This window comes from Trachemys scripta, chromosome 18 (assembly GCF_013100865.1).
Source record: "Trachemys scripta elegans isolate TJP31775 chromosome 18, CAS_Tse_1.0, whole genome shotgun sequence".
NCBI classification, from domain to species: domain Eukaryota; kingdom Metazoa; phylum Chordata; order Testudines; family Emydidae; genus Trachemys; species Trachemys scripta.
The window spans coordinates 9243235-9261008 of NC_048315.1; the positions used below are offsets into that span (position 1 = coordinate 9243235).

Below are 17774 nucleotides of genomic sequence, written 5' to 3' on the forward strand. Positions count from 1 at the left end.
GAAGGGGGGGGTATAGGGTGGACCTCCACTAGCTCCATCCAAGTGTGTGTTGGGGGGTGTGTGTTTATCTTGGGGGGGGCGGGGGGGATTGAACGTGCCCCCCCCAAGTTCTCCCCCCTCCCTACTCCCCCCGGGTTACCCTTTTGCAGCCAGGGCGGCAGGAAAACTACAAGTCCCGGCGTCCCCGTCGGCCTGACCCCGGCCCCCAGCGGCTATGAAAAGGCTACGGGCGAGGGGAAGGCGAGCAGGAGCCGGCGAGCTCCCAGCGGCGCGGCTGCTTTGCCTGCCGCTTCCTCCGCCGGCGGGGCGGACCCGACCCAGCCCCGCCTGACCCGTCCGTGCAGCCTCCCGCGCCGGGTTCCTGCCCGGGCCGCCCACCCCCCCGCCTGCCCGATGCCGAGGCATGGCTAGCGCTGCCGCCGGGCGCGCCGAGCCCATGGTGGAGCGGAAGGAGCGGCGGGGCGGGCAGGCGGCGGCCGGCGGCGGCCGGGCAGAGGCGGGACCCGGCGCCGCCGCCCCCCGGGCCGCCCTGCAGCAGTGCGGGCAGCTGCAGAGCCTCATCGACATCTCGCTGTCCAGCCTGCGCGGCCTCCGCACCAAGTGCGCGGCGTCCAACGACCTCACCCAGCAGGAGATCCGGACCTTGGAGGTACCGAGCCCGCCGCGGGGCCCCCGCCCCCTCGGGCAGCAGCGGGGTGCCCCCCACCCCCTTACTAGCCCTGCAGTCCCTGACAGCCCCTGGGGGTCCTGTCCTTGGGGGCCCTTAGGGTCACCTCCCTTACTATCCCTGCAGACCCTGACAGCCCCTGGGGGGCCCTTAGGGTCACCCTCCCTTACTAGCCCTGCAGTCCCTGACAGCCCCTGGGGGTCTTGTCCTGGGGGACCCTTAGGGTCACCCCCTTACTAGCCCTGCAGCCCCTGGGGGGCCCTTAGGGTCACCCCCTTACTAGCCCTGCAGCCCCCAACAGGGACTCCTCCCTAGGGTGAGCAGATGTCCTGATTTTTGGGTCTTTTTCTTATATAGGCTCCTATTATTCCCCCCCCCCCAACCCCTGTCCTGATTTTTCACACTTGCTGTCTGGTCACTCTACTCCTCCCTGACAGCCTGTTGGGGGTCCTGTCCCTTAGAGCAACAGCTGGGGGGGCCCTTAGACCAATCCCCCCCCCCATTTCCCCCCCCCCCCCAGTTCACTATCCTGCAAACAGTTGGGGTGGACTTGCCCCAGCCCTGTAACAATAGAGGGCCCCCTGGCATCAACTGTAAGGCATGTCTCTTCTCTCCCCTCCTCCCCCCTGTGTTTCCCACCCCTTACTACCCTTGAAACAGCTAGAGGGGTTTCCTTTGCTGCCTTCTTCCCCCTCCGCCCTGCTTCACTAGCTGCTAGACCTTGGAAGTACAGAGCATGGCTATACATCAGGGCACCCACACAACTGGGGGCTGAGCTAGAGTCACCCGTGCACTGATCCGTTTAGTCCTGTGTAACCCTTGTGACCATGGAGGTGATTCCATGTCCTCCCCCAGTGCCTATGCATTTCCCGAGTCCTATAACAGCTGTGTGGTTCCCCCCCCCCCTTCCTAGCCATGCAAACTGGGGGGCTCCTTATGGTGGGTGCCAGGATGCCCTTATCTCAACATCCATTCCGTCTCCGCTTCCTTCTCTTGTATTATAACAGCCATCAAAAGGCACTCCCTGGATAACTCAGTCTGTGGTTAAATGAGAGCTGAAGGAAGTCATTGGACGATAAAGTTTAATAATAAGCTGGAGAGTTGCATGTGAGAGGACTCCCATTTGGAAAGGCCTAGTTACTAGGATCCCAGGCTTGCTGCTTTAGTTTGAAGTTTGCTTGGAGAGTTTGGGGAAACCTGCCTATTTTGCTTTGTGGTGTTCTAAAAACACTGTCTGAAGCTTCTGGGCAGTAAACAAGGGCTCCAAACGTCACTGTGAAAGTAGAAGCTGGTGTGGCCTGGGGATGGAAATGGGAATGATGTGAGCATGATTTAGAAAGTCTGTTGGTGGCTGGGACCTCCTACCAGCCAGTTCCAAGGCTTGGAGATACACAAATCTCCCTCTTGCTATCTTCCCCTGACACTTGCTTTTTTTTTTTTTTTTACTCCATTTCCTGCTCTGCATTTTCAGGCCTATCTTTCTATTACTGGCTCCTTTTCACTGATCCTGCTTATTTCTCTCCTGGATAACTGACAGATAACACCAATGTCCAGTTTAGAAGATAGTTATGTTGTTTAGACAGGTTGTGTTAAATTCTTGCTCCCAAATGTGGTGTTTTCCCATGACAGGGACTTAATGCTGGATCTTGCCATAGCTTTCAAATGCTACTGTGTGTTTGTTTTGTTTTAAATGCTGCAACTGCATTTTTTACCTTGTTTGATGTTTTGTTCAGGTTGTGTTGTCATATTCAGGAGAAGCAAAACATACTTTTTTTTTTTTTTTTTTTCTTTTTCTCCGTGTGAAGTCAGGCTTTTGTTTGTGCTTGCTTAGAATAAAGTATTATATTAATGCACTCCAGTGGGCGCTGCAGATGACGTGGTAGAAACAAAGGTGTGAGTGCTCCCACACGTCTGGAACCTCTAGGAACATCTGTACGAGGCTAGTTATGTGTTAGATAGACATGCTTTAAAAACCAGTATCCAAAAAGAAGTGAAGTAATCAATAGAATTAGTAGAGCAATAGGGGACTGCTCATTTAGGGCAGTCTGTCCATTCTCCTCTCTTTTCCACCCCCCCCCCCCACAAGGTTTTCAAAAGAAGAGGAAAATCCAACACTCCTCCTCATGTAACAGCATTTGCCTAGATTTGAACAATTTGGTGGGTGTACTCCTTTTGTGCTCAGAATATGCACACTGACTAGCAGATCTTTCTTGGTACTGTGCCTGTCATTTTCAAAGCAAACAGCTAATCTAGAAAGAGTCTAAAGAAACCTCAGTTCGTAGGGGGATGGTGACCTGGCCCCCCGACCTTTACAGGTGAAAACCACTTTCCGGTCCTAAAAAGTTTTTGCTTTTGTTTTCTCCTTATGTATGTGCTACAACTACCCAACATGCATGTCTGAGGGTCACTTTAAATATTTTACCCACTAAATAACCAAACAGATGTTTCCAGTAGTCATGTGCGATAGTGAAATGTGTACTTTGGTAATAAGGCTGTACACAGTGGTGGAACTTATGTCGTTCAGTGTGTGTGTGTGTGTGTTTTGGGGAGGACAACACACCCCCTCTGAGCGATGTAAGTTATACTGACAAGTGCAAGTGTAGTTTCAATGTTGCATCTTTGGAATTGTAGTCTGGTCTGACCCCCCCCCCCCCTTCAGTGTTCACTCCTTATACTGTCAGAGATACATAGAACCACTTAAACTTTCTCCCAGCTGTTTGTTGGCCATCAGGAGCCCCTCAAGTGGTGCTCTCTCATGCTCTCGGATAGAGGGATGATCTGGAGCAGTGTTCTGTAAGCATTTTCAGGGTGAATAGTAGCAACCTGGCTGGAAAAAAACATTCTCAAATTTGAGAATGTAACTAAATGTTTCCAGTATGTCTTCAAAGCTTGTCTCTGGCTGTGTGGTTGCTTTTGGCAACTGCTCTCTCGCTTGTACATATCTCTCTTCTAACTGAACAGCTGAACTGTATCATGTACCCTAGGATTCATAATGTGTGAAGAGCACAAACCCATGTAGCAAAGCACTGAAGCATGTGCTTAAGTCCCACTGGACAGAGCTTAAGAGTGTATTTTACTTTAGCTGTGTGCTTAAGTGCTTTCCTGAGTGGGAATGGACCGCTGAATTAAGGCCTCTGCCTTTAGAGATGAGCGCTCTGCTCTGACTACAGCAGCATTTCATGGGTAGAATCAGGCCCGAGGGCTCTAAAGAGCATCCAGAGTGGTAATGTTTTTACCATGGTGGGTTTTTTTTAAATTATTCTTTCGGGATTTGTCAGGAAGCCAAGAACACACAGCAGCTCTTGGAAGCAGAGTTTTGTGTAGTGCAGAAGATGAATTTTAGATCTGTGGGAACTGCTTGCAGAGAGCATGTGAGTGCAAACCCTTTAGCAAATGTGCTAGCTGCAAAAGTTTCTGCTTACAGTGTGGCAAGGCCCTTTGGATGAAGAGTAAGGGGGTTCCCCGTAGCATAGATTATGCAGCATTTAGTTTGCCTGTTAGAAGAGTGGATTGTCTGGTGCCACTGAGCCTTGTGTTTTATTACTGTACATCATACCCAATGAACGCTTGAATGGGCTTTCCTTTAACCTGTGCCCTTGTGCACGCCTCACCCCCATTCCCACCCTGATCTGTTGATTTTTGTAGTCTACATGGGAGCTAAATTAACAAACTGTCATGGGTTCGGGTTAGAGCATTGCCTCCCAATAAGATGAGGGACAAGGTGGGTGACATCTTTTATTGGATCAATTTTTCTTTCATCAACAGAAGTTGGTCCAGTAAAAGATATGTCCCCCCACCTTATGTCTCTAATATCCTGGGACCCATACGGCTAGAAGTACACTTATACAATAAGATGAAAGCACTATTGTGTAGATGAAGCCTGACTTCTGAATATCCCAGTTGTTAAAGCCTCTTTTGTCTGCCTTCATCCTAGTACTGTGCATGATTCTTCTGAAGTTTTGCCTTCTGTGATTCCAAATGTGGTAGAGCTCTTCCTTCCCTAGAACACAGTAGGAAGGAAGACTGACCTCTGGACTCACCAGCCTGTAGTGGGTTCTGGTCTTGGTTCTGCCATAGACTTCCTGCCAATCTGAGGCCAAGTCCCATTAAACCTCAGGGCTTACGCCAATATATTAGTGACCAGGATGAGACCTAGTGCTGGTGGCAGATTGTCCTACGTTTGCACACTGACGTGTTTTTGACCTTAGTCTGAAGCTGCTGGGTGTGGCCATTGGGGGAGACAATAAAGTGGGCTAGATGGACTACAGGTCTGATCCAATGTGTCAATCCCTGTCTTCACCTCTCTGCCAAGCTGGTATAAAGGTGCTGCAGAGACTGATGAATTGGGCCCCTGGTATGTAACCCCTCCCATCTCATTCTCAAGTTGAATATATAGATATAGGAAAGGCTTCTGCCCCTCACTCAAGGTCACTGTATAGTGCTTTAAGCCCTCGGTTGCTTCTCTCCCTCCTCACCCACCCCCTTGGGTGCATGTTAGGGGTGGAGCTGATGAAGGAGATGGGTGGGGCCACAGCCCCATGGTGCATATCACTAGGCCATCCTGGTTTGCTCTGCTCGCCATGGGGACAGGCTGCCGTAACTTAGAGCAGCTTACTGGGCTGCCTAAGTTACGCTGGGGGCTCTTTTGGTTTCTGGGGCAGCCCGGCATCAGGAAGGCACAAGGGTGGTTTAAAGGCACCTTGCCCAAGTCCTCCCTTGGGCTGTGCCTTCAGCTAAGCACCCCCTTGGAGGCACCACCCAGAACCTAGTGCTGAGTCTTGTCTGAGCCCTCAGATGTACATTTACAACTCTCTCTAAATGACCTGCTCAGAGAATCCGCCATAGTGTCTCATTCAGACTGGGAGCAAATGTATATTGACACGTTTAACGATTTAACAAAAAAAAGGCTTCTCTCTGCCATTTTGCTCTAACCAGAAAAGAACACTCTGAGCTAAGCTTTTGGGTGGGTGTGGGGGGGGGGGGGGGGGGGGGATTGTGCTAGGAGTTTGAACTTGCAAACTGGAAGTCAGGCTTTTAGAGTAAATAAACTAAAGGGGAGGCTGTATTGTTTGTAAACCAGAACTAACAGGAGCAGTGAATTTTTTTCATCCCAAACTGTAGCCATGTGTTAACAAGGCCTGTTCAGCCAAAGTGACTTCCTTTTACATCAGGCCTTATGTAAGAGGATCTCTCGCTTCCCTTGCTTCATTTCCCTTTCGGACATGAGTGCTATACACCTTTGAGCCCAAACAGTACCTTTATTTGTTTTAAATCTCCTCCTTAGAAATTGGGGGTGCCAGTCTTTGGGTTTTTAGTTAGTTTTCATATGGTTAAATAGCCATTTAAAAAACCTCAAACCCCTTTTGAAGAGTGGATCTGTTTAAAGCATCTGGCTGAGGAAAATGACCTGCGACTATAAATGTATAGGCCTGTTCTTCCTTTGCTCTTATTACAACACATCGGTGCACCTGATTCTGAGTGACTGTCTTCCACTACATTGCCTTTCTACAGACAGCCTCACACTTACAGTTAATCTAATTGTTTACCATAAACAAATCTTCCTAATGTAACATATTGGCTTTTCTTAATGTAATCAGGATTTTCATGTGCTTGAGTGATCCAGAATTGCGTGAAAATTGGCAAAAAAGAAAGTGTCGCTTTTGTAAACCTGGGAACTTTTTTTTTTTTTGTAAAAACCAAAAACGAGGAGCCTTGCAGATATCCCACATCAGCTTTACTGAAAGGCTGGGGTCTGCCTCTGGCAGGACAGGAGGAGTTCTGCCCAAATGGTGTTGTGATGGAGTAGACAAAGTTGGGATTGGCACGCAGTGCTGAAGAAGGGGAAACATAAGAGCAGCCATACTGGGACAGACCAAAGGTCCATCTAGCCCAGTATCCTGTCTTCCAACAGAGGCCAATAAGGAGGAGTTAGACAAGCAAGAACAGCCCAGGTGGAATTGTGGGGTCGGATTAACAGCACCTAGGCTTAATTAGCCTTTGTCCCTGCTGCAAAGTAGGATGGGGGACAACTTGGGCTGAAGTGAAATCAGAGTTCAAGCCTACACCCTTTCTCAGCAATGCCTGGGTTTAAACCACTCTCAAGCTTGGGTTAGAAGTGTTCCTGTGTGGATGGGTGGGGAGCTAGGGCCAACATCTGAGCTATATCCTGGGCTGACTCTGCAGTGAAGACCTACAGAAGCTCCCCAGGGTAACTTATACAGCAGCCCGTTAGTGGCTCCCTTAGCATAGAATAGTTGGAGCACAAATCATTCCCTCTATCCCAGCAAGTCCCAGTATGGTGATGTTAAGCCACCTAGGTGTTGGTTTACCCTCCATAAAGGAGTTCTAGCAGAGCCTAAAGTTGAGCCCTTTGTTTGCACGTGCATTGTTTCGTTAAACCAGATTCTTTAGTGGCTAGTAGTGATGAGACTGGGCTCATTCTGATCAGAGCTTGTTCCAGTCTTCCCCCCCCTCACCCCAACTTCTGATTTACCCTAGTGTCCAATTCTGTCCCCAGCTACATTCATCCAAAGCTATTGCTTTGACTGGGTTTGCACAGGTGTAACTGAACTGGTTTTGGTCTGATAGTCAGTCAAGTTCAAAGGTAGCTTATAAGTGCATGAAAAAAATTCACACTGCATACTAACAATATGGATTTACAGATATGAGTCAGCCATGCAGGCATGCAGACTTATCACTTCGTTGCCTTTTGTTCATAAATAGACCATAAAGAATCTTGTAATAGTTCAATGTGTGTATTAATCATGTGATAAGGCTGAAAAGGCACTTTCAGGATAAACTGTATTTTCAGATTAACCTCTTAAAATAAACCCCAAGCCCTCCTCTTCAAGTTGAAATTTTTTGTGCTTATTCAGTCCAAAGAGGGAATTAAAAAAAAAATTAAATCACATTTGGTCACTTCTTGCCCTTTCCATGGGGCGAAATATGTAAGCGCCTTTCAGCACAGCCCAGGGCAAAGAGTGATTGTACAAGTAGACTTGGCAGAATTTGGTGTTTGTGGGGGTGTTTTTTTTTTTTTTTTTTTGATATGTTTTTTTTTTTCCTTGCCCCCAAAAAAAGCCATTTTTATTTTTAACCCGCCCTATTTTTATTGGTGGTTTGTCTGTCCCCGTCCCCCCCCCCACTTTCGCAGTTGTGGTGAATTGGCAGGGGTGTCAGTCAATACTTATTAAATAACTGTAGATGATGAGATTTAAAATTTAATCTTAATGATTTGAAAGCAAATAGTCAACATCCCATATCAAAATATATAAAGTAAATACCCTTAACTCAAACTCTGTTGCTCAAGCAGCATTTGTCTTACTTTGCCTCTGTACATTTTTGATTATTAATGATGGAAATACATGGTTTTGTCCCTTTGGGTGTGGACGGTGACCTCAACGTTTACTGACTTTTAGTGATTAAAAAAATGAATCCTTCCAAGTCTGTGTTTAAGTCATGTCCCCCAGAGGTCATATGACTCAGACATCCCCTGGGGCACAGTTCCTTCCTGCTTGAGTCTCACAGCCAGGGAGTAATACTGTACTTCTGGCCTGTCCTAGCAGCAAATAAGGGAGTCCAGGCTCCACCTGTTCCAGGACAGGGGAAGCAAGGAAGTGGCCCATGTACTTCTGGGCCAGAATACATGGTCTGGGAAACCTGCCTAGGAGCGTTCTTGCACCCTTGTGTAGGCCTGTAGTCCAAAACACAGTTTGGCTCTGAATAGTTAAACTACACACCACCCGAACAATTTCTTATCCCCCACCCCTTAGTCTTTCTTTTCTCCAGACACAGGATCGCTGGTGCTGATTCTGAGATGTGCTAGAGCTGTTCCCAGCACAGCTTGGCTGGAGAGACTTGAGGATGGGCAAATGTGGCCATGCTCCACCAATTGTACCCCACTCTCTGGTTTCTGGGACTGGCTGTGAACTAATCCAGTTAAGCTACAGGGTTGCTCTAACCTACACCAGCTGTCCGCAGCTCCATAAAGCCATTGTAGGACCTGAGAAAAGCCACAGCGTGTAGGCACTCCAATAGTTTCCCCTTCACTCCAGTCATCCTTCGCACACGGTGCCTGCGTCAGAGGCTCTGAGAAGGGGCAGCCGGAGCCTCTTGCTGAATCTAGGGGGGAATCAAAGCAGAAGGAACAGGATCAGAAGCCTGGGGGAAGGTCTGAGCTGAATATTGCTGTTAATTTCTAGGTCCGTAAAGCCAAACCCTTGGAAGGGGGTGACTCTGCTCAGGGAGCATGATCCTTGGTAGCCCTGCACCTTGTGTAGTCATTGGGTCTGCGCTCTGGTGGAGGTCAATCGGCACTGAGGTCAATGGGATTATGTAGGTTTACACCAGTGGAGGATCTGGCCCATTTGCACCAAAGCAAAATGAGTGTTAAGAAAGCCAGTCAGAACGCTCTGCACTCTGTGTAGCCATTTGCATAACAATGAAGAATCTGTCCCAGCAGGTGGATTTTGTGTTAACCATGCTGGGAAGGCTCAGCAAAATAAAAAGCACTGCGGGGGGGCAGCTTTGCTTGCCTTCCCTTGACCTCAATGGAGCTGTGCCTGCGAAGGATCTGACCCCCTGAGTATCACCTCTATTCACTACAGGTACTTCCAAAGTAAGGTGTTACTTGAGGGGGAGGAAGGGTGACAGGAACAGTTTTCAGTATGAGATTTGACTTACTGCTTCAACAGAAACCAACCTTTCATAAAACCGAACAAGTGAATTTTGTAGCCTGGCTACTCAAGAACTGTGGTTGGCCTGAAAGTGAGAGAGAGGAGTAACAGATGGTGCATACAGCGCGTGTGGTTAGGTGGCGGTGGCTCTTAAATACATAGTCCGTGCTGTAGTGGAAAAAAGAGGCAGCTTCCTGTTTCTAGCAGCGGTTTCCCTAAAAGAAGAGGGACAGAGTTTCGTTTGGCTCGTCTCCCTGGCTGTGCTGCGAGGATACTGGGGGCAGAACACTCGACGTGTGGGATTATGCTGCTGCAGATACATGGCCTGCTTTGCACCAGTTGCAGAGCTTTCTAAAAATAAACTGCTGGCTCTTCCTCGTTGGCATTTTCACAGTGGGGGAGACAAGCAAATTAGATGGCTTGGCCTAGTGCAAAACAGCAGCCCTCTGACGAGGATTTTCCAGCTTTCAGTTTCAGCGGCAAGGATCTGAACCTGCCTTTCCCATGTTAAGGGCTAATTCTGACTTTGCAGCAGTATAAATGAGGTCCATGATGTTACCTTGGATTTGCGCCCGAGTGAATAAAAGCAGAATTTGGCCTTGAAAGAGGGTGGTGACAATCAAAGAGGGCATGGGGACAAATAGCGTAGTCATAACACTGGTATAAATCCAGAGTAATTCCAGTTAAGATTACTCTGGTATGAATGAGAGAACTGAATTACAATGGGCCAGCTTCTTACCTACAAATATTCCTTAAATAACTTTCTTCTAGTTGTCAACTGAGTTCTAGCTTAATGCTCTTGACTTCCCTAGGGTAGCACAGGTGTAACTGAGGGCAGAATTGGACCCAGTGTCTTTTATACTGTTTGTCTTAGCTTTTTTTTTTTTTTTTAATTGGAAAGCCAAATTTAAGAGGACCATATTTTCCCTTGACTTAGGAATCATATTAAGTGAAAATAAGGTGGTGATAAAATCTCAGGGCCTGATTCTGTTACCCCATCACTGTGCTTGGGGCAGGATGTGGGCTGAGGTGATTTTAAGCCATCTGTATGCTTCTTGGGCTGTTCAGGGTCTTGCCTCTAAGTTAGAGCAGCATCAGGGCTGCTTTAATTTGCCCTCAGTTTCCTATTGTCTCTGGAGAACAAAGACTCATTCTAATACAGTGCTGCACCCCATTCCCAAACTTGCTCCCTCCATGCCCCCAACATGCCTGCTACACTGGGGGTCTGGGAGCAGGGCTAGGGTTGCCAGGTGTCTGGTTTTTGACCAGAATTCCCAGTCAAAAGGGGACGCTGGTGGCTTCAGTTAGCTCACTGGGCCATTAAAAGTCTGGTCAGCAGGGCTAAGGCAGGCTCCCTGCCTGCCCTGGCTCCGTGCAGCTCCTAGAAGCGGCCGGCATGTCCCTGCACCCCCAGGCGGAGGTGCGTTCCATTGGCCAGGAACTACAGCCAATGGGAGCTGCAGGGGTGATGCCCGTGGCCAGGGGGCAATGTGCAGAGCTCCCTGGCCACACCTCTGCTTAGGGGCTGCAGGGACATGCTGGCTGTTTCCAGGAGCCACCTGAGGTAAGCGCTGCTGGAGTTTGCACCTCAAGTCTTTCATGTGCCCTGTGCCCCAAGCCCCAGCCCAGAACCTCTCCTGCACCCAAACTCCCTCCCAGAACCCCCACTTCTGCTGCACTCCAAACCTCTCAGCCCAGAGCCCTTTCCTGCTCCACTCCAAACCTCTCAGCCCAGAGCCCCTTCCTGCTCCCCAAACTCCTCATCCTCTGGCCCCCGCCCACCAGAGCCCTCACCCCCTCCCGTGCCCAGAGAACCTCCCACATTCCAAACCTCTTGGCCCCAGCCCAGGGCCCCCTTCTGTACCCCAGAGCCCTCATACCTGGCCCCACCCCAGAGCCCATATCCTCAGCCGGAGCCCTCACCCACTCCCCCAGCTGGGTGAAAACGAGTGGGAGAGAGCAAGGGATGGAGTGAGCTGGGAGGCAGGGCCTTGGAGAAGGGGTGGGGGTGTGGCAGGGGGCAGGGTAAGGGTGTTCGGTTTTTTGCAATCAGAAAGTTGGCAACCCTAAGCAGGGCCAGCATAGATCCCTTACACCAGCTCTGAGCAGTATAGGAATGGGTCCTCTCATGCTGCCACAGAGCATGAAGAGACCTTGAGCCCTGTCTGTACTGAGGCTATTTATACTGGTGTAGCACACCACTGCGAACCTCCCAGTGTAGATGCAGCACATTGGTGTACTGCAGAGCTTGCATCAGTGTAGCTGAATTGGTAGGAAAAACCCCAGGTAGAGGTAGAGTATCTTAGTCCTTGTCTAATCCTAAAATCTAGCTGTGAAAGGGCTGTGAAAAACTTTGCGCCCTGTGCTCCATAGTTAGGTCGACCTATTCCCTGGTGCAAAAGTGGTGAGGTCGATGGAAAAATTCTTCTGTTCATCTAGCTACTGCCTCTCCTGTGCATTGTCCTTTACTCCGTGCTGTACATGAGAGCTTTCGCTCAGTGGTTCTCAAGCTTGTCCAGATGACTGGACCCCTTTCAGGACTCTGATTTGTCTTGCAAACCCCCAAATTTTACCTCACTTAAAAACTACTTGTTTACAAAATCAGACACAAGTGCCTGAGCACACTATTACTGAAAGGCCGACTTTCTCATTTTTACCTTGTAATATAAAATATATCAATTAGAATATAAATATTGTACTTACATTTCAGTGTGTAGTGTATATAGAGCTGTATAAACAAATCATTCTGTATGAAATTTTAGTTTGTACTGACTTTGCTAGTGCTTTTTATACGTAGCCTGTTGCAAAACTAGGCAAATATCTAGATGAGTTGATGTACCCCCAGGGGTATTTGTACCTTGGATTGAGAACCACTACCTTAGCCAATGTCCTGAAGCCATTGCAATTCAGGAACAAATAAGGGAGGGGACTGGCTTAGATATGGAGGGTCTGAGTAAACTGGGAGTGAACAGACCAGCACCAAAAGAGCAAGGGTAAGGGGCTGTCTCTCAAATCTGTGTGCTATAAATAGAGGCACTTTATTTTTTTTTAATTTTTTTTTCACAGTGATCTCATTATCTGATTCAAAGGAGGGAGAACGTTGATGTATCAAAAGAACTTTCACTTCTGTTTGAAGCAACCTTAATTTAGAAAGGAAGTTTTTTTTTTTATGCTTCTTGCTGTTGTGCGTGGGCTTTTATTGAAGTCTGCAGGCTCCAGTGTGCAGGTTTATTTATTTATTTTTTAAAGCTATTAATGATGCTGAATGCATTAGAAAAGAAGAACCTGACATTAACACTTGTGTTTAAAAAAAAAAAAAAACAACAACAACAAAAAAACTCAATGGCTTTTGGTGGTTGCTTTAGATTGACCTTTTCAAAGCAACTTAAATGCATCTATCGTGACAATTAATGGAAGATATGTATCGACAGCCCTTAAGGCAGGCTGTGATTGAGGTTTTCCAAGCAGGAGATGGGTTGTGTGTGGTGTGTGGGTTTTTTTTTTATTTTTTTTTTTTATTTAAAGCATGGCAAACATATTAATGGAAAATTCTCTATTTCAGGGCATGTCTTTTCTTGTGTCTATGGAACATTGAGAACCAGACCCTCAGCTCGGGCAAATCACACACTTCCACTGACCTTCACAGGAGAAGTGGCTTTTAATTTTTTCTTGCATAAAACTCCAACAAAAATCAGGGTTTTTTTTGGGGGGGGGGGGAAATAAAAAAAATTTCCACAGAAAGCAGACACTACTTGTGCAAAATTTCATTTAGTTGAAACTTTAATTTTCTATGGAAAAATAGTTTTGAGGGAAAACTTTGGACCAGCCCTTGTTGACAGCACTGGGTTGATTCACACTAGCTGAAGATAGGGCCCTGAGTTCTTTCTGTGTTTCTAGTTGTCACTGTCTACACGATGGAGTCTACATCAGCGTAGCTACGTCAATATAGCCATACCAGTCAACCTCTTTGTGTAGACACATCCTATGCTGACCAAAGGGGGGTGTGTGTCTGTGTGTTGCCTCCCCAAGCAACAGTAGGTACATTGACAGAAGTAGTCTTTCATTGATGTAGCTGCATCTACACTGCAATTTTTTCATAGCATGTTGATCAGGGTAGTGTTGGGTTTTTTCCCCCCAATCCCCGACCAACATAAAGCTATGTCAAACCAGGCCTTAACAATTCCACTTTCAGGGCTTCCTACGTGTGCTCAAAGGGGAAAAGCCCCTTTAAATGAGAACAGTTAAATAAAGTGGGTATTTCTTCTAATCCTTACTGTGTGACTGATGAAACTCTGAGGAGCCCTGTATGCGCTTTCAACTTTCTCCTGGAAAGGGAAGTGTTAGTTTAGTTTCACCAATGGTGTGTTTTTTTTTTTTTTTTTTTTTTTTAAGCCTTTGCTTCCAAGCTCTCCTAATCACAGTATTGTAGCAAGGCAAAGGACCATTCTACTACAAAATATAGCAAGCCAAGATTGTGTGGAATAACCCAACTTGATCTAGACAGTGTGGGTGAGAGCCATACAGCAGGTAGGTAAAAACTGGGACAATAGCATATTCTGCTAGTGGGGATGCATAGGTAAAAAAGACACATGTGTACAACAAATACAGAGGAGATGTGATGCAACAGTTTTATGGGCATGTATCAGGGGGTAGCCGTGTTAGTCTGTATCTACAAAAACAACAAAGAGTCTGGTGGCACCTTAAAGACTAACAGATTTATTTGGGCATAAGCTTTCGTGAGTAAAAACCTCACTTCTTCGGCTGCATTAGCCCAAGTGAGTTATGTAGGTGACCTCAGCCCAGTGCCAATAAAACTCAATACCAGCATTACAGGAACAACTATTACTGAAGTAGTTTGTTTCCCTAGAGAGTTAACTTTTTTTTTTTCTTTTAGGACTAGTTTTATGTACCTTCACCTGTAAAAGTAGATGGCTCAGTTGCTACCAGCCTGACTTTACATGATGCATAGGGAGCCATTTAAAACAAAACACAAAAAACCTGCACCTTAAAGTCAGGAACTTAACAGACCTGAAATAGCTGGACCTTATCTTGGGCACTTGTATGACTTGAAGAGAAGGCCTGACCTCTTTGAGAAGCTGGGACTCTTCCTTTCTAAGCACCCGTTTCTAGCCCTGCAGGGGCCTGAGATGGATTTCCAAATCCTGACAGTTCTGTGGCTAGAAAAGCTGTTGGCTCAAGACTGAATGATGCCCAAGATTGGGATGGGAAAGAAATCTTGTGTATGGGGGGTGTGTGTGTGTGTGGGGGGGGGGATGAGTAAATTCTGTATCCAAGGTGAGGAGGGCACAGTTTTAAAGAAGCAGTGATGGTTTGAAGGGTGTGGAATCATATCTTATCAGGGTTGGAAGGGACCTCCAGGAGGTCATCTAGTCCAACCCCCTGCTCAAAGCAGGGCCAATCCCCAGACAAATTTTTGCCCTAGATTACTAAATGGTCCCCTTAAGGATTGAACTCACAAACCTGGGTTTAGCAGGGCAAAGCTCAAACCACTGAGCTATCCCTGAGTAAGTCCTAGGGAGGTGGATGGGAATTTTTCAGTTGACTTCAGTGGGCATTGGCTCAGGGCCCTTAGTGAGTAGAGGGTGAGGAGAGGGGGTCCAACATGTGAATAGTGTCCCCTTGACACTAGCTCCATGGATATAGTGTACATGGGTGCTTTTAGAGCAGTGCACATGGCATTTTATTTTTAAATAGCACCTTTCATTTTCCCAGTGCTCCCCAAATTAATCCTCAGTAGCTGGGAGAACTGCATGAGTGCAGCTAACCCCATTTCTCACACCTTGAATCTGAGGCCTCAAAATGATTTGCCTGGAAGCTTGAGCCTGGAGTAGACCTTGGAATATCTCCACTTCCAGTCCTGTTCCACAATCACAATCCTCTCCTGTTTGAATCTGTATCCTGGCCTGCAAAAAGAGCTGAGATCTGCAGTCCTGAAGACAAGACATTGAGTGACTCTGCTTATGAGAAACTTGTTTGTTTAAACCCAGACATTGTGACCATGTGAGTTTGTGTTGAGGGCCTGTTCATTATAAAAGAAAAGAAATATCTGCTGTTTCTTAGCAACATTTTTGTCTGTTTGTAAATGGTGCTAAATGTCTGGAAACGTTTCTGCATAGTTAACATACTTTGTTTGCTTGTAGTTTAAAAAACCCAAACTAGTTCATCTGCAGTAATCTGCTGCTAATCTGTAATAAGAGCCATAACGAATGTGTGAAACTGTCATTATTTCTCTGATTCCCATGGATCTTAAATATACAACAACATCCAGCTACCAGGATGTGCTCCAGCTCTACTGATCTGTGTTCTGCCCTTCGTAATGTATTTCCACTATGCTGAAATTCAAACTGCTTCGGCATTATTGCTTCAGATCTTCCAAAAGAAACACCAGTTTTTGGCACGAGGCTTAGGGCCCTGAAATAAATAAGATTATATGTGGTGTAAGACTTCTCTGGGTGAGTAAGGGGGCAGAATTTGGCAACTGACACTTGCATTAAAAAAATAAGATGTATTCCTTGGCACTCAGCAGCACAGTGATTTATTATTATTATTATTTATTATTATTATTATTTTTTTAGCAGTTCTCCCTAGAACAGGGAGATCAACACAGCTCTTCGCAAACATGTTACAGAATGTTCTTTTCTGTCCCTTGAGTCAAACTACTGTTGCCATATTTCCTCACTTGGGGCCAATTCTGTCCTCCCTACTCCTTTAATGAATCTTCACAACATCCCCTGTGCAGTAAGTTTTGGCCCCCAGGGGGAAGTTCCACTACTGAGAAGTGGGTGCCCTGCTTAAGCCGGAAAGCAGATCTGCCACATTGCTGGAAATGGAATCCAGAACATGTGACTCCCAGACCTGTAGAGTAACCACCAGAAGTACACTCCCTTTTAAGAGCAGTGTGCAGGATTTTCTCTGGCCGTCACTGCATTTCACCACAGTCAGCTCTATGGTGAAATGTGACAACACTCCACAGCAGTTTAGAGCAGGAAGTGAAAAATAGAGGTAGAATACCATCAGTGCTAGGGTTCTCTACTCTTGGACTACACACCTCTGTAGGAAGAAGCAGGCAGCAAGGACCCCTCTATATACATCTGTGCACACACGCATCCCACCTTCAGTTGCCTGGCCCTTGGGATTTCAATGGGACTGTTTGGGAGTAAGGTGCTGCTTGATGTGAGTAAGAGTGGCAGAATTCAGGCCATCTGAATGGGAGCTGTGTTTTGCTTAAGGTATTGGGCATGGTTTGCACTAGCTGAGGATCAATCCCCAAATTTCAGTATTTATGTGCCAAATCAGCATTGCTTTGTTAGGTTTCAGGAGAAACCAGCTGATAATTTGGGACTGCTGTGTGTCCTTTTGTGGAGGCAAACTCTCTCCAGATAGCAGCAGGCAGCAACATGTTCCATGTCTCAGCTGCAACAAAGCTTCTGGTCATTGTGAATGCTGGGTGTGTTTTGTCAGTCGTGCTGTTCTGGGTCAGGGGCGTTTTGGGCGTGGCTTTGGAGAACAGCGGCCAGCTTCGCCCCTCTTCGAGGGCAGAAATCCTGATGTTCTGGATCCTTCTCTGGTCAGGCTCCATTGTTCATCTTTAGCCTAGCAAATTTGGGCAGTTTCTCCTTTTGTTCCATTGTGCCACTTGATTGCAGAGCCTTCCCATCTGCTTGTGGCCTTCTCCCTCATTAAAGAGCTGGCCTCCGGCTCAAGCAATGCAGACCACTACAGGGCTTCCCTGACTCAGCCATTTACTGTTTTGCTTTGTCTTCCCTCTGGCAGTAAAATGAGGAGGAAATACATGGCCAGATAAACAAGCCTCCTGCCCCCCCCTTCCCAGCTTAGGAGCCTGTGTCTCAAAAGGCTGACTCAGCTCTTCTGTCTTTCTGTATCCCTAATAAGGGCAGTCATGCTGGAGCCATCTCTAAACCCAATCTATTGTATTGTAGTCGGTGAAGTCTGGACATTCCAGTTGTGGCTCAGATGCTCCCTGCACTAGGGTTACCATACGAACTCTTTTTCCCGGACATGTCCGGCTTTTTGGCACTCAACCCCCCGTCCGGGGGGAACGGCCAAAAAGCCGAACATGTCCGGGAAAATGGCGGTTCTGCTCCTCCCCGACTCTTCGGCTCTGTTTAAGAGCCGGGCTGCCCAAGCGCTACCGGCTTCGGGCAGCCCCCTGTGCCTCCGGACCCTGCGCCGCCGGAGCCCGGGAGGGGAAGTGCCCAGCTGGGGGCGCAGGGTTCGGAGGCAAGGGGGCCCGAAGCCCAAGCGCTACCGGCTTCATGGTTTGCCGGGCAGCCCCCAGACCCTGCGCCCCCGGCTGGGCGCTTCCCCTCCCGGGCTCCAGCTGCGCTGGGGAAGCGCCGGCCGGGGGCGCAGGGTCTGGGGGCTGCCCGGCAAACCGTGAAGCCGGTAGC

At 47.7% G+C, this 17774-nt stretch overlaps 1 protein-coding gene across 1 annotated transcript in view; it reads left to right on the forward strand.

Moving 5' to 3' along the window:
• The first annotated feature begins 499 nt into the window (after window positions 1-499).
• The window catches only part of KSR1 (kinase suppressor of ras 1), a 120199-nt gene continuing 102924 nt past the window's right edge, over window positions 500-17774 (forward strand). The window contains exon 1 of the mRNA XM_034752577.1: window positions 500-649. The gene's annotated coding sequence lies outside the window, so the exon portion shown is untranslated. The remainder of the gene's footprint in view (window positions 650-17774) is intronic.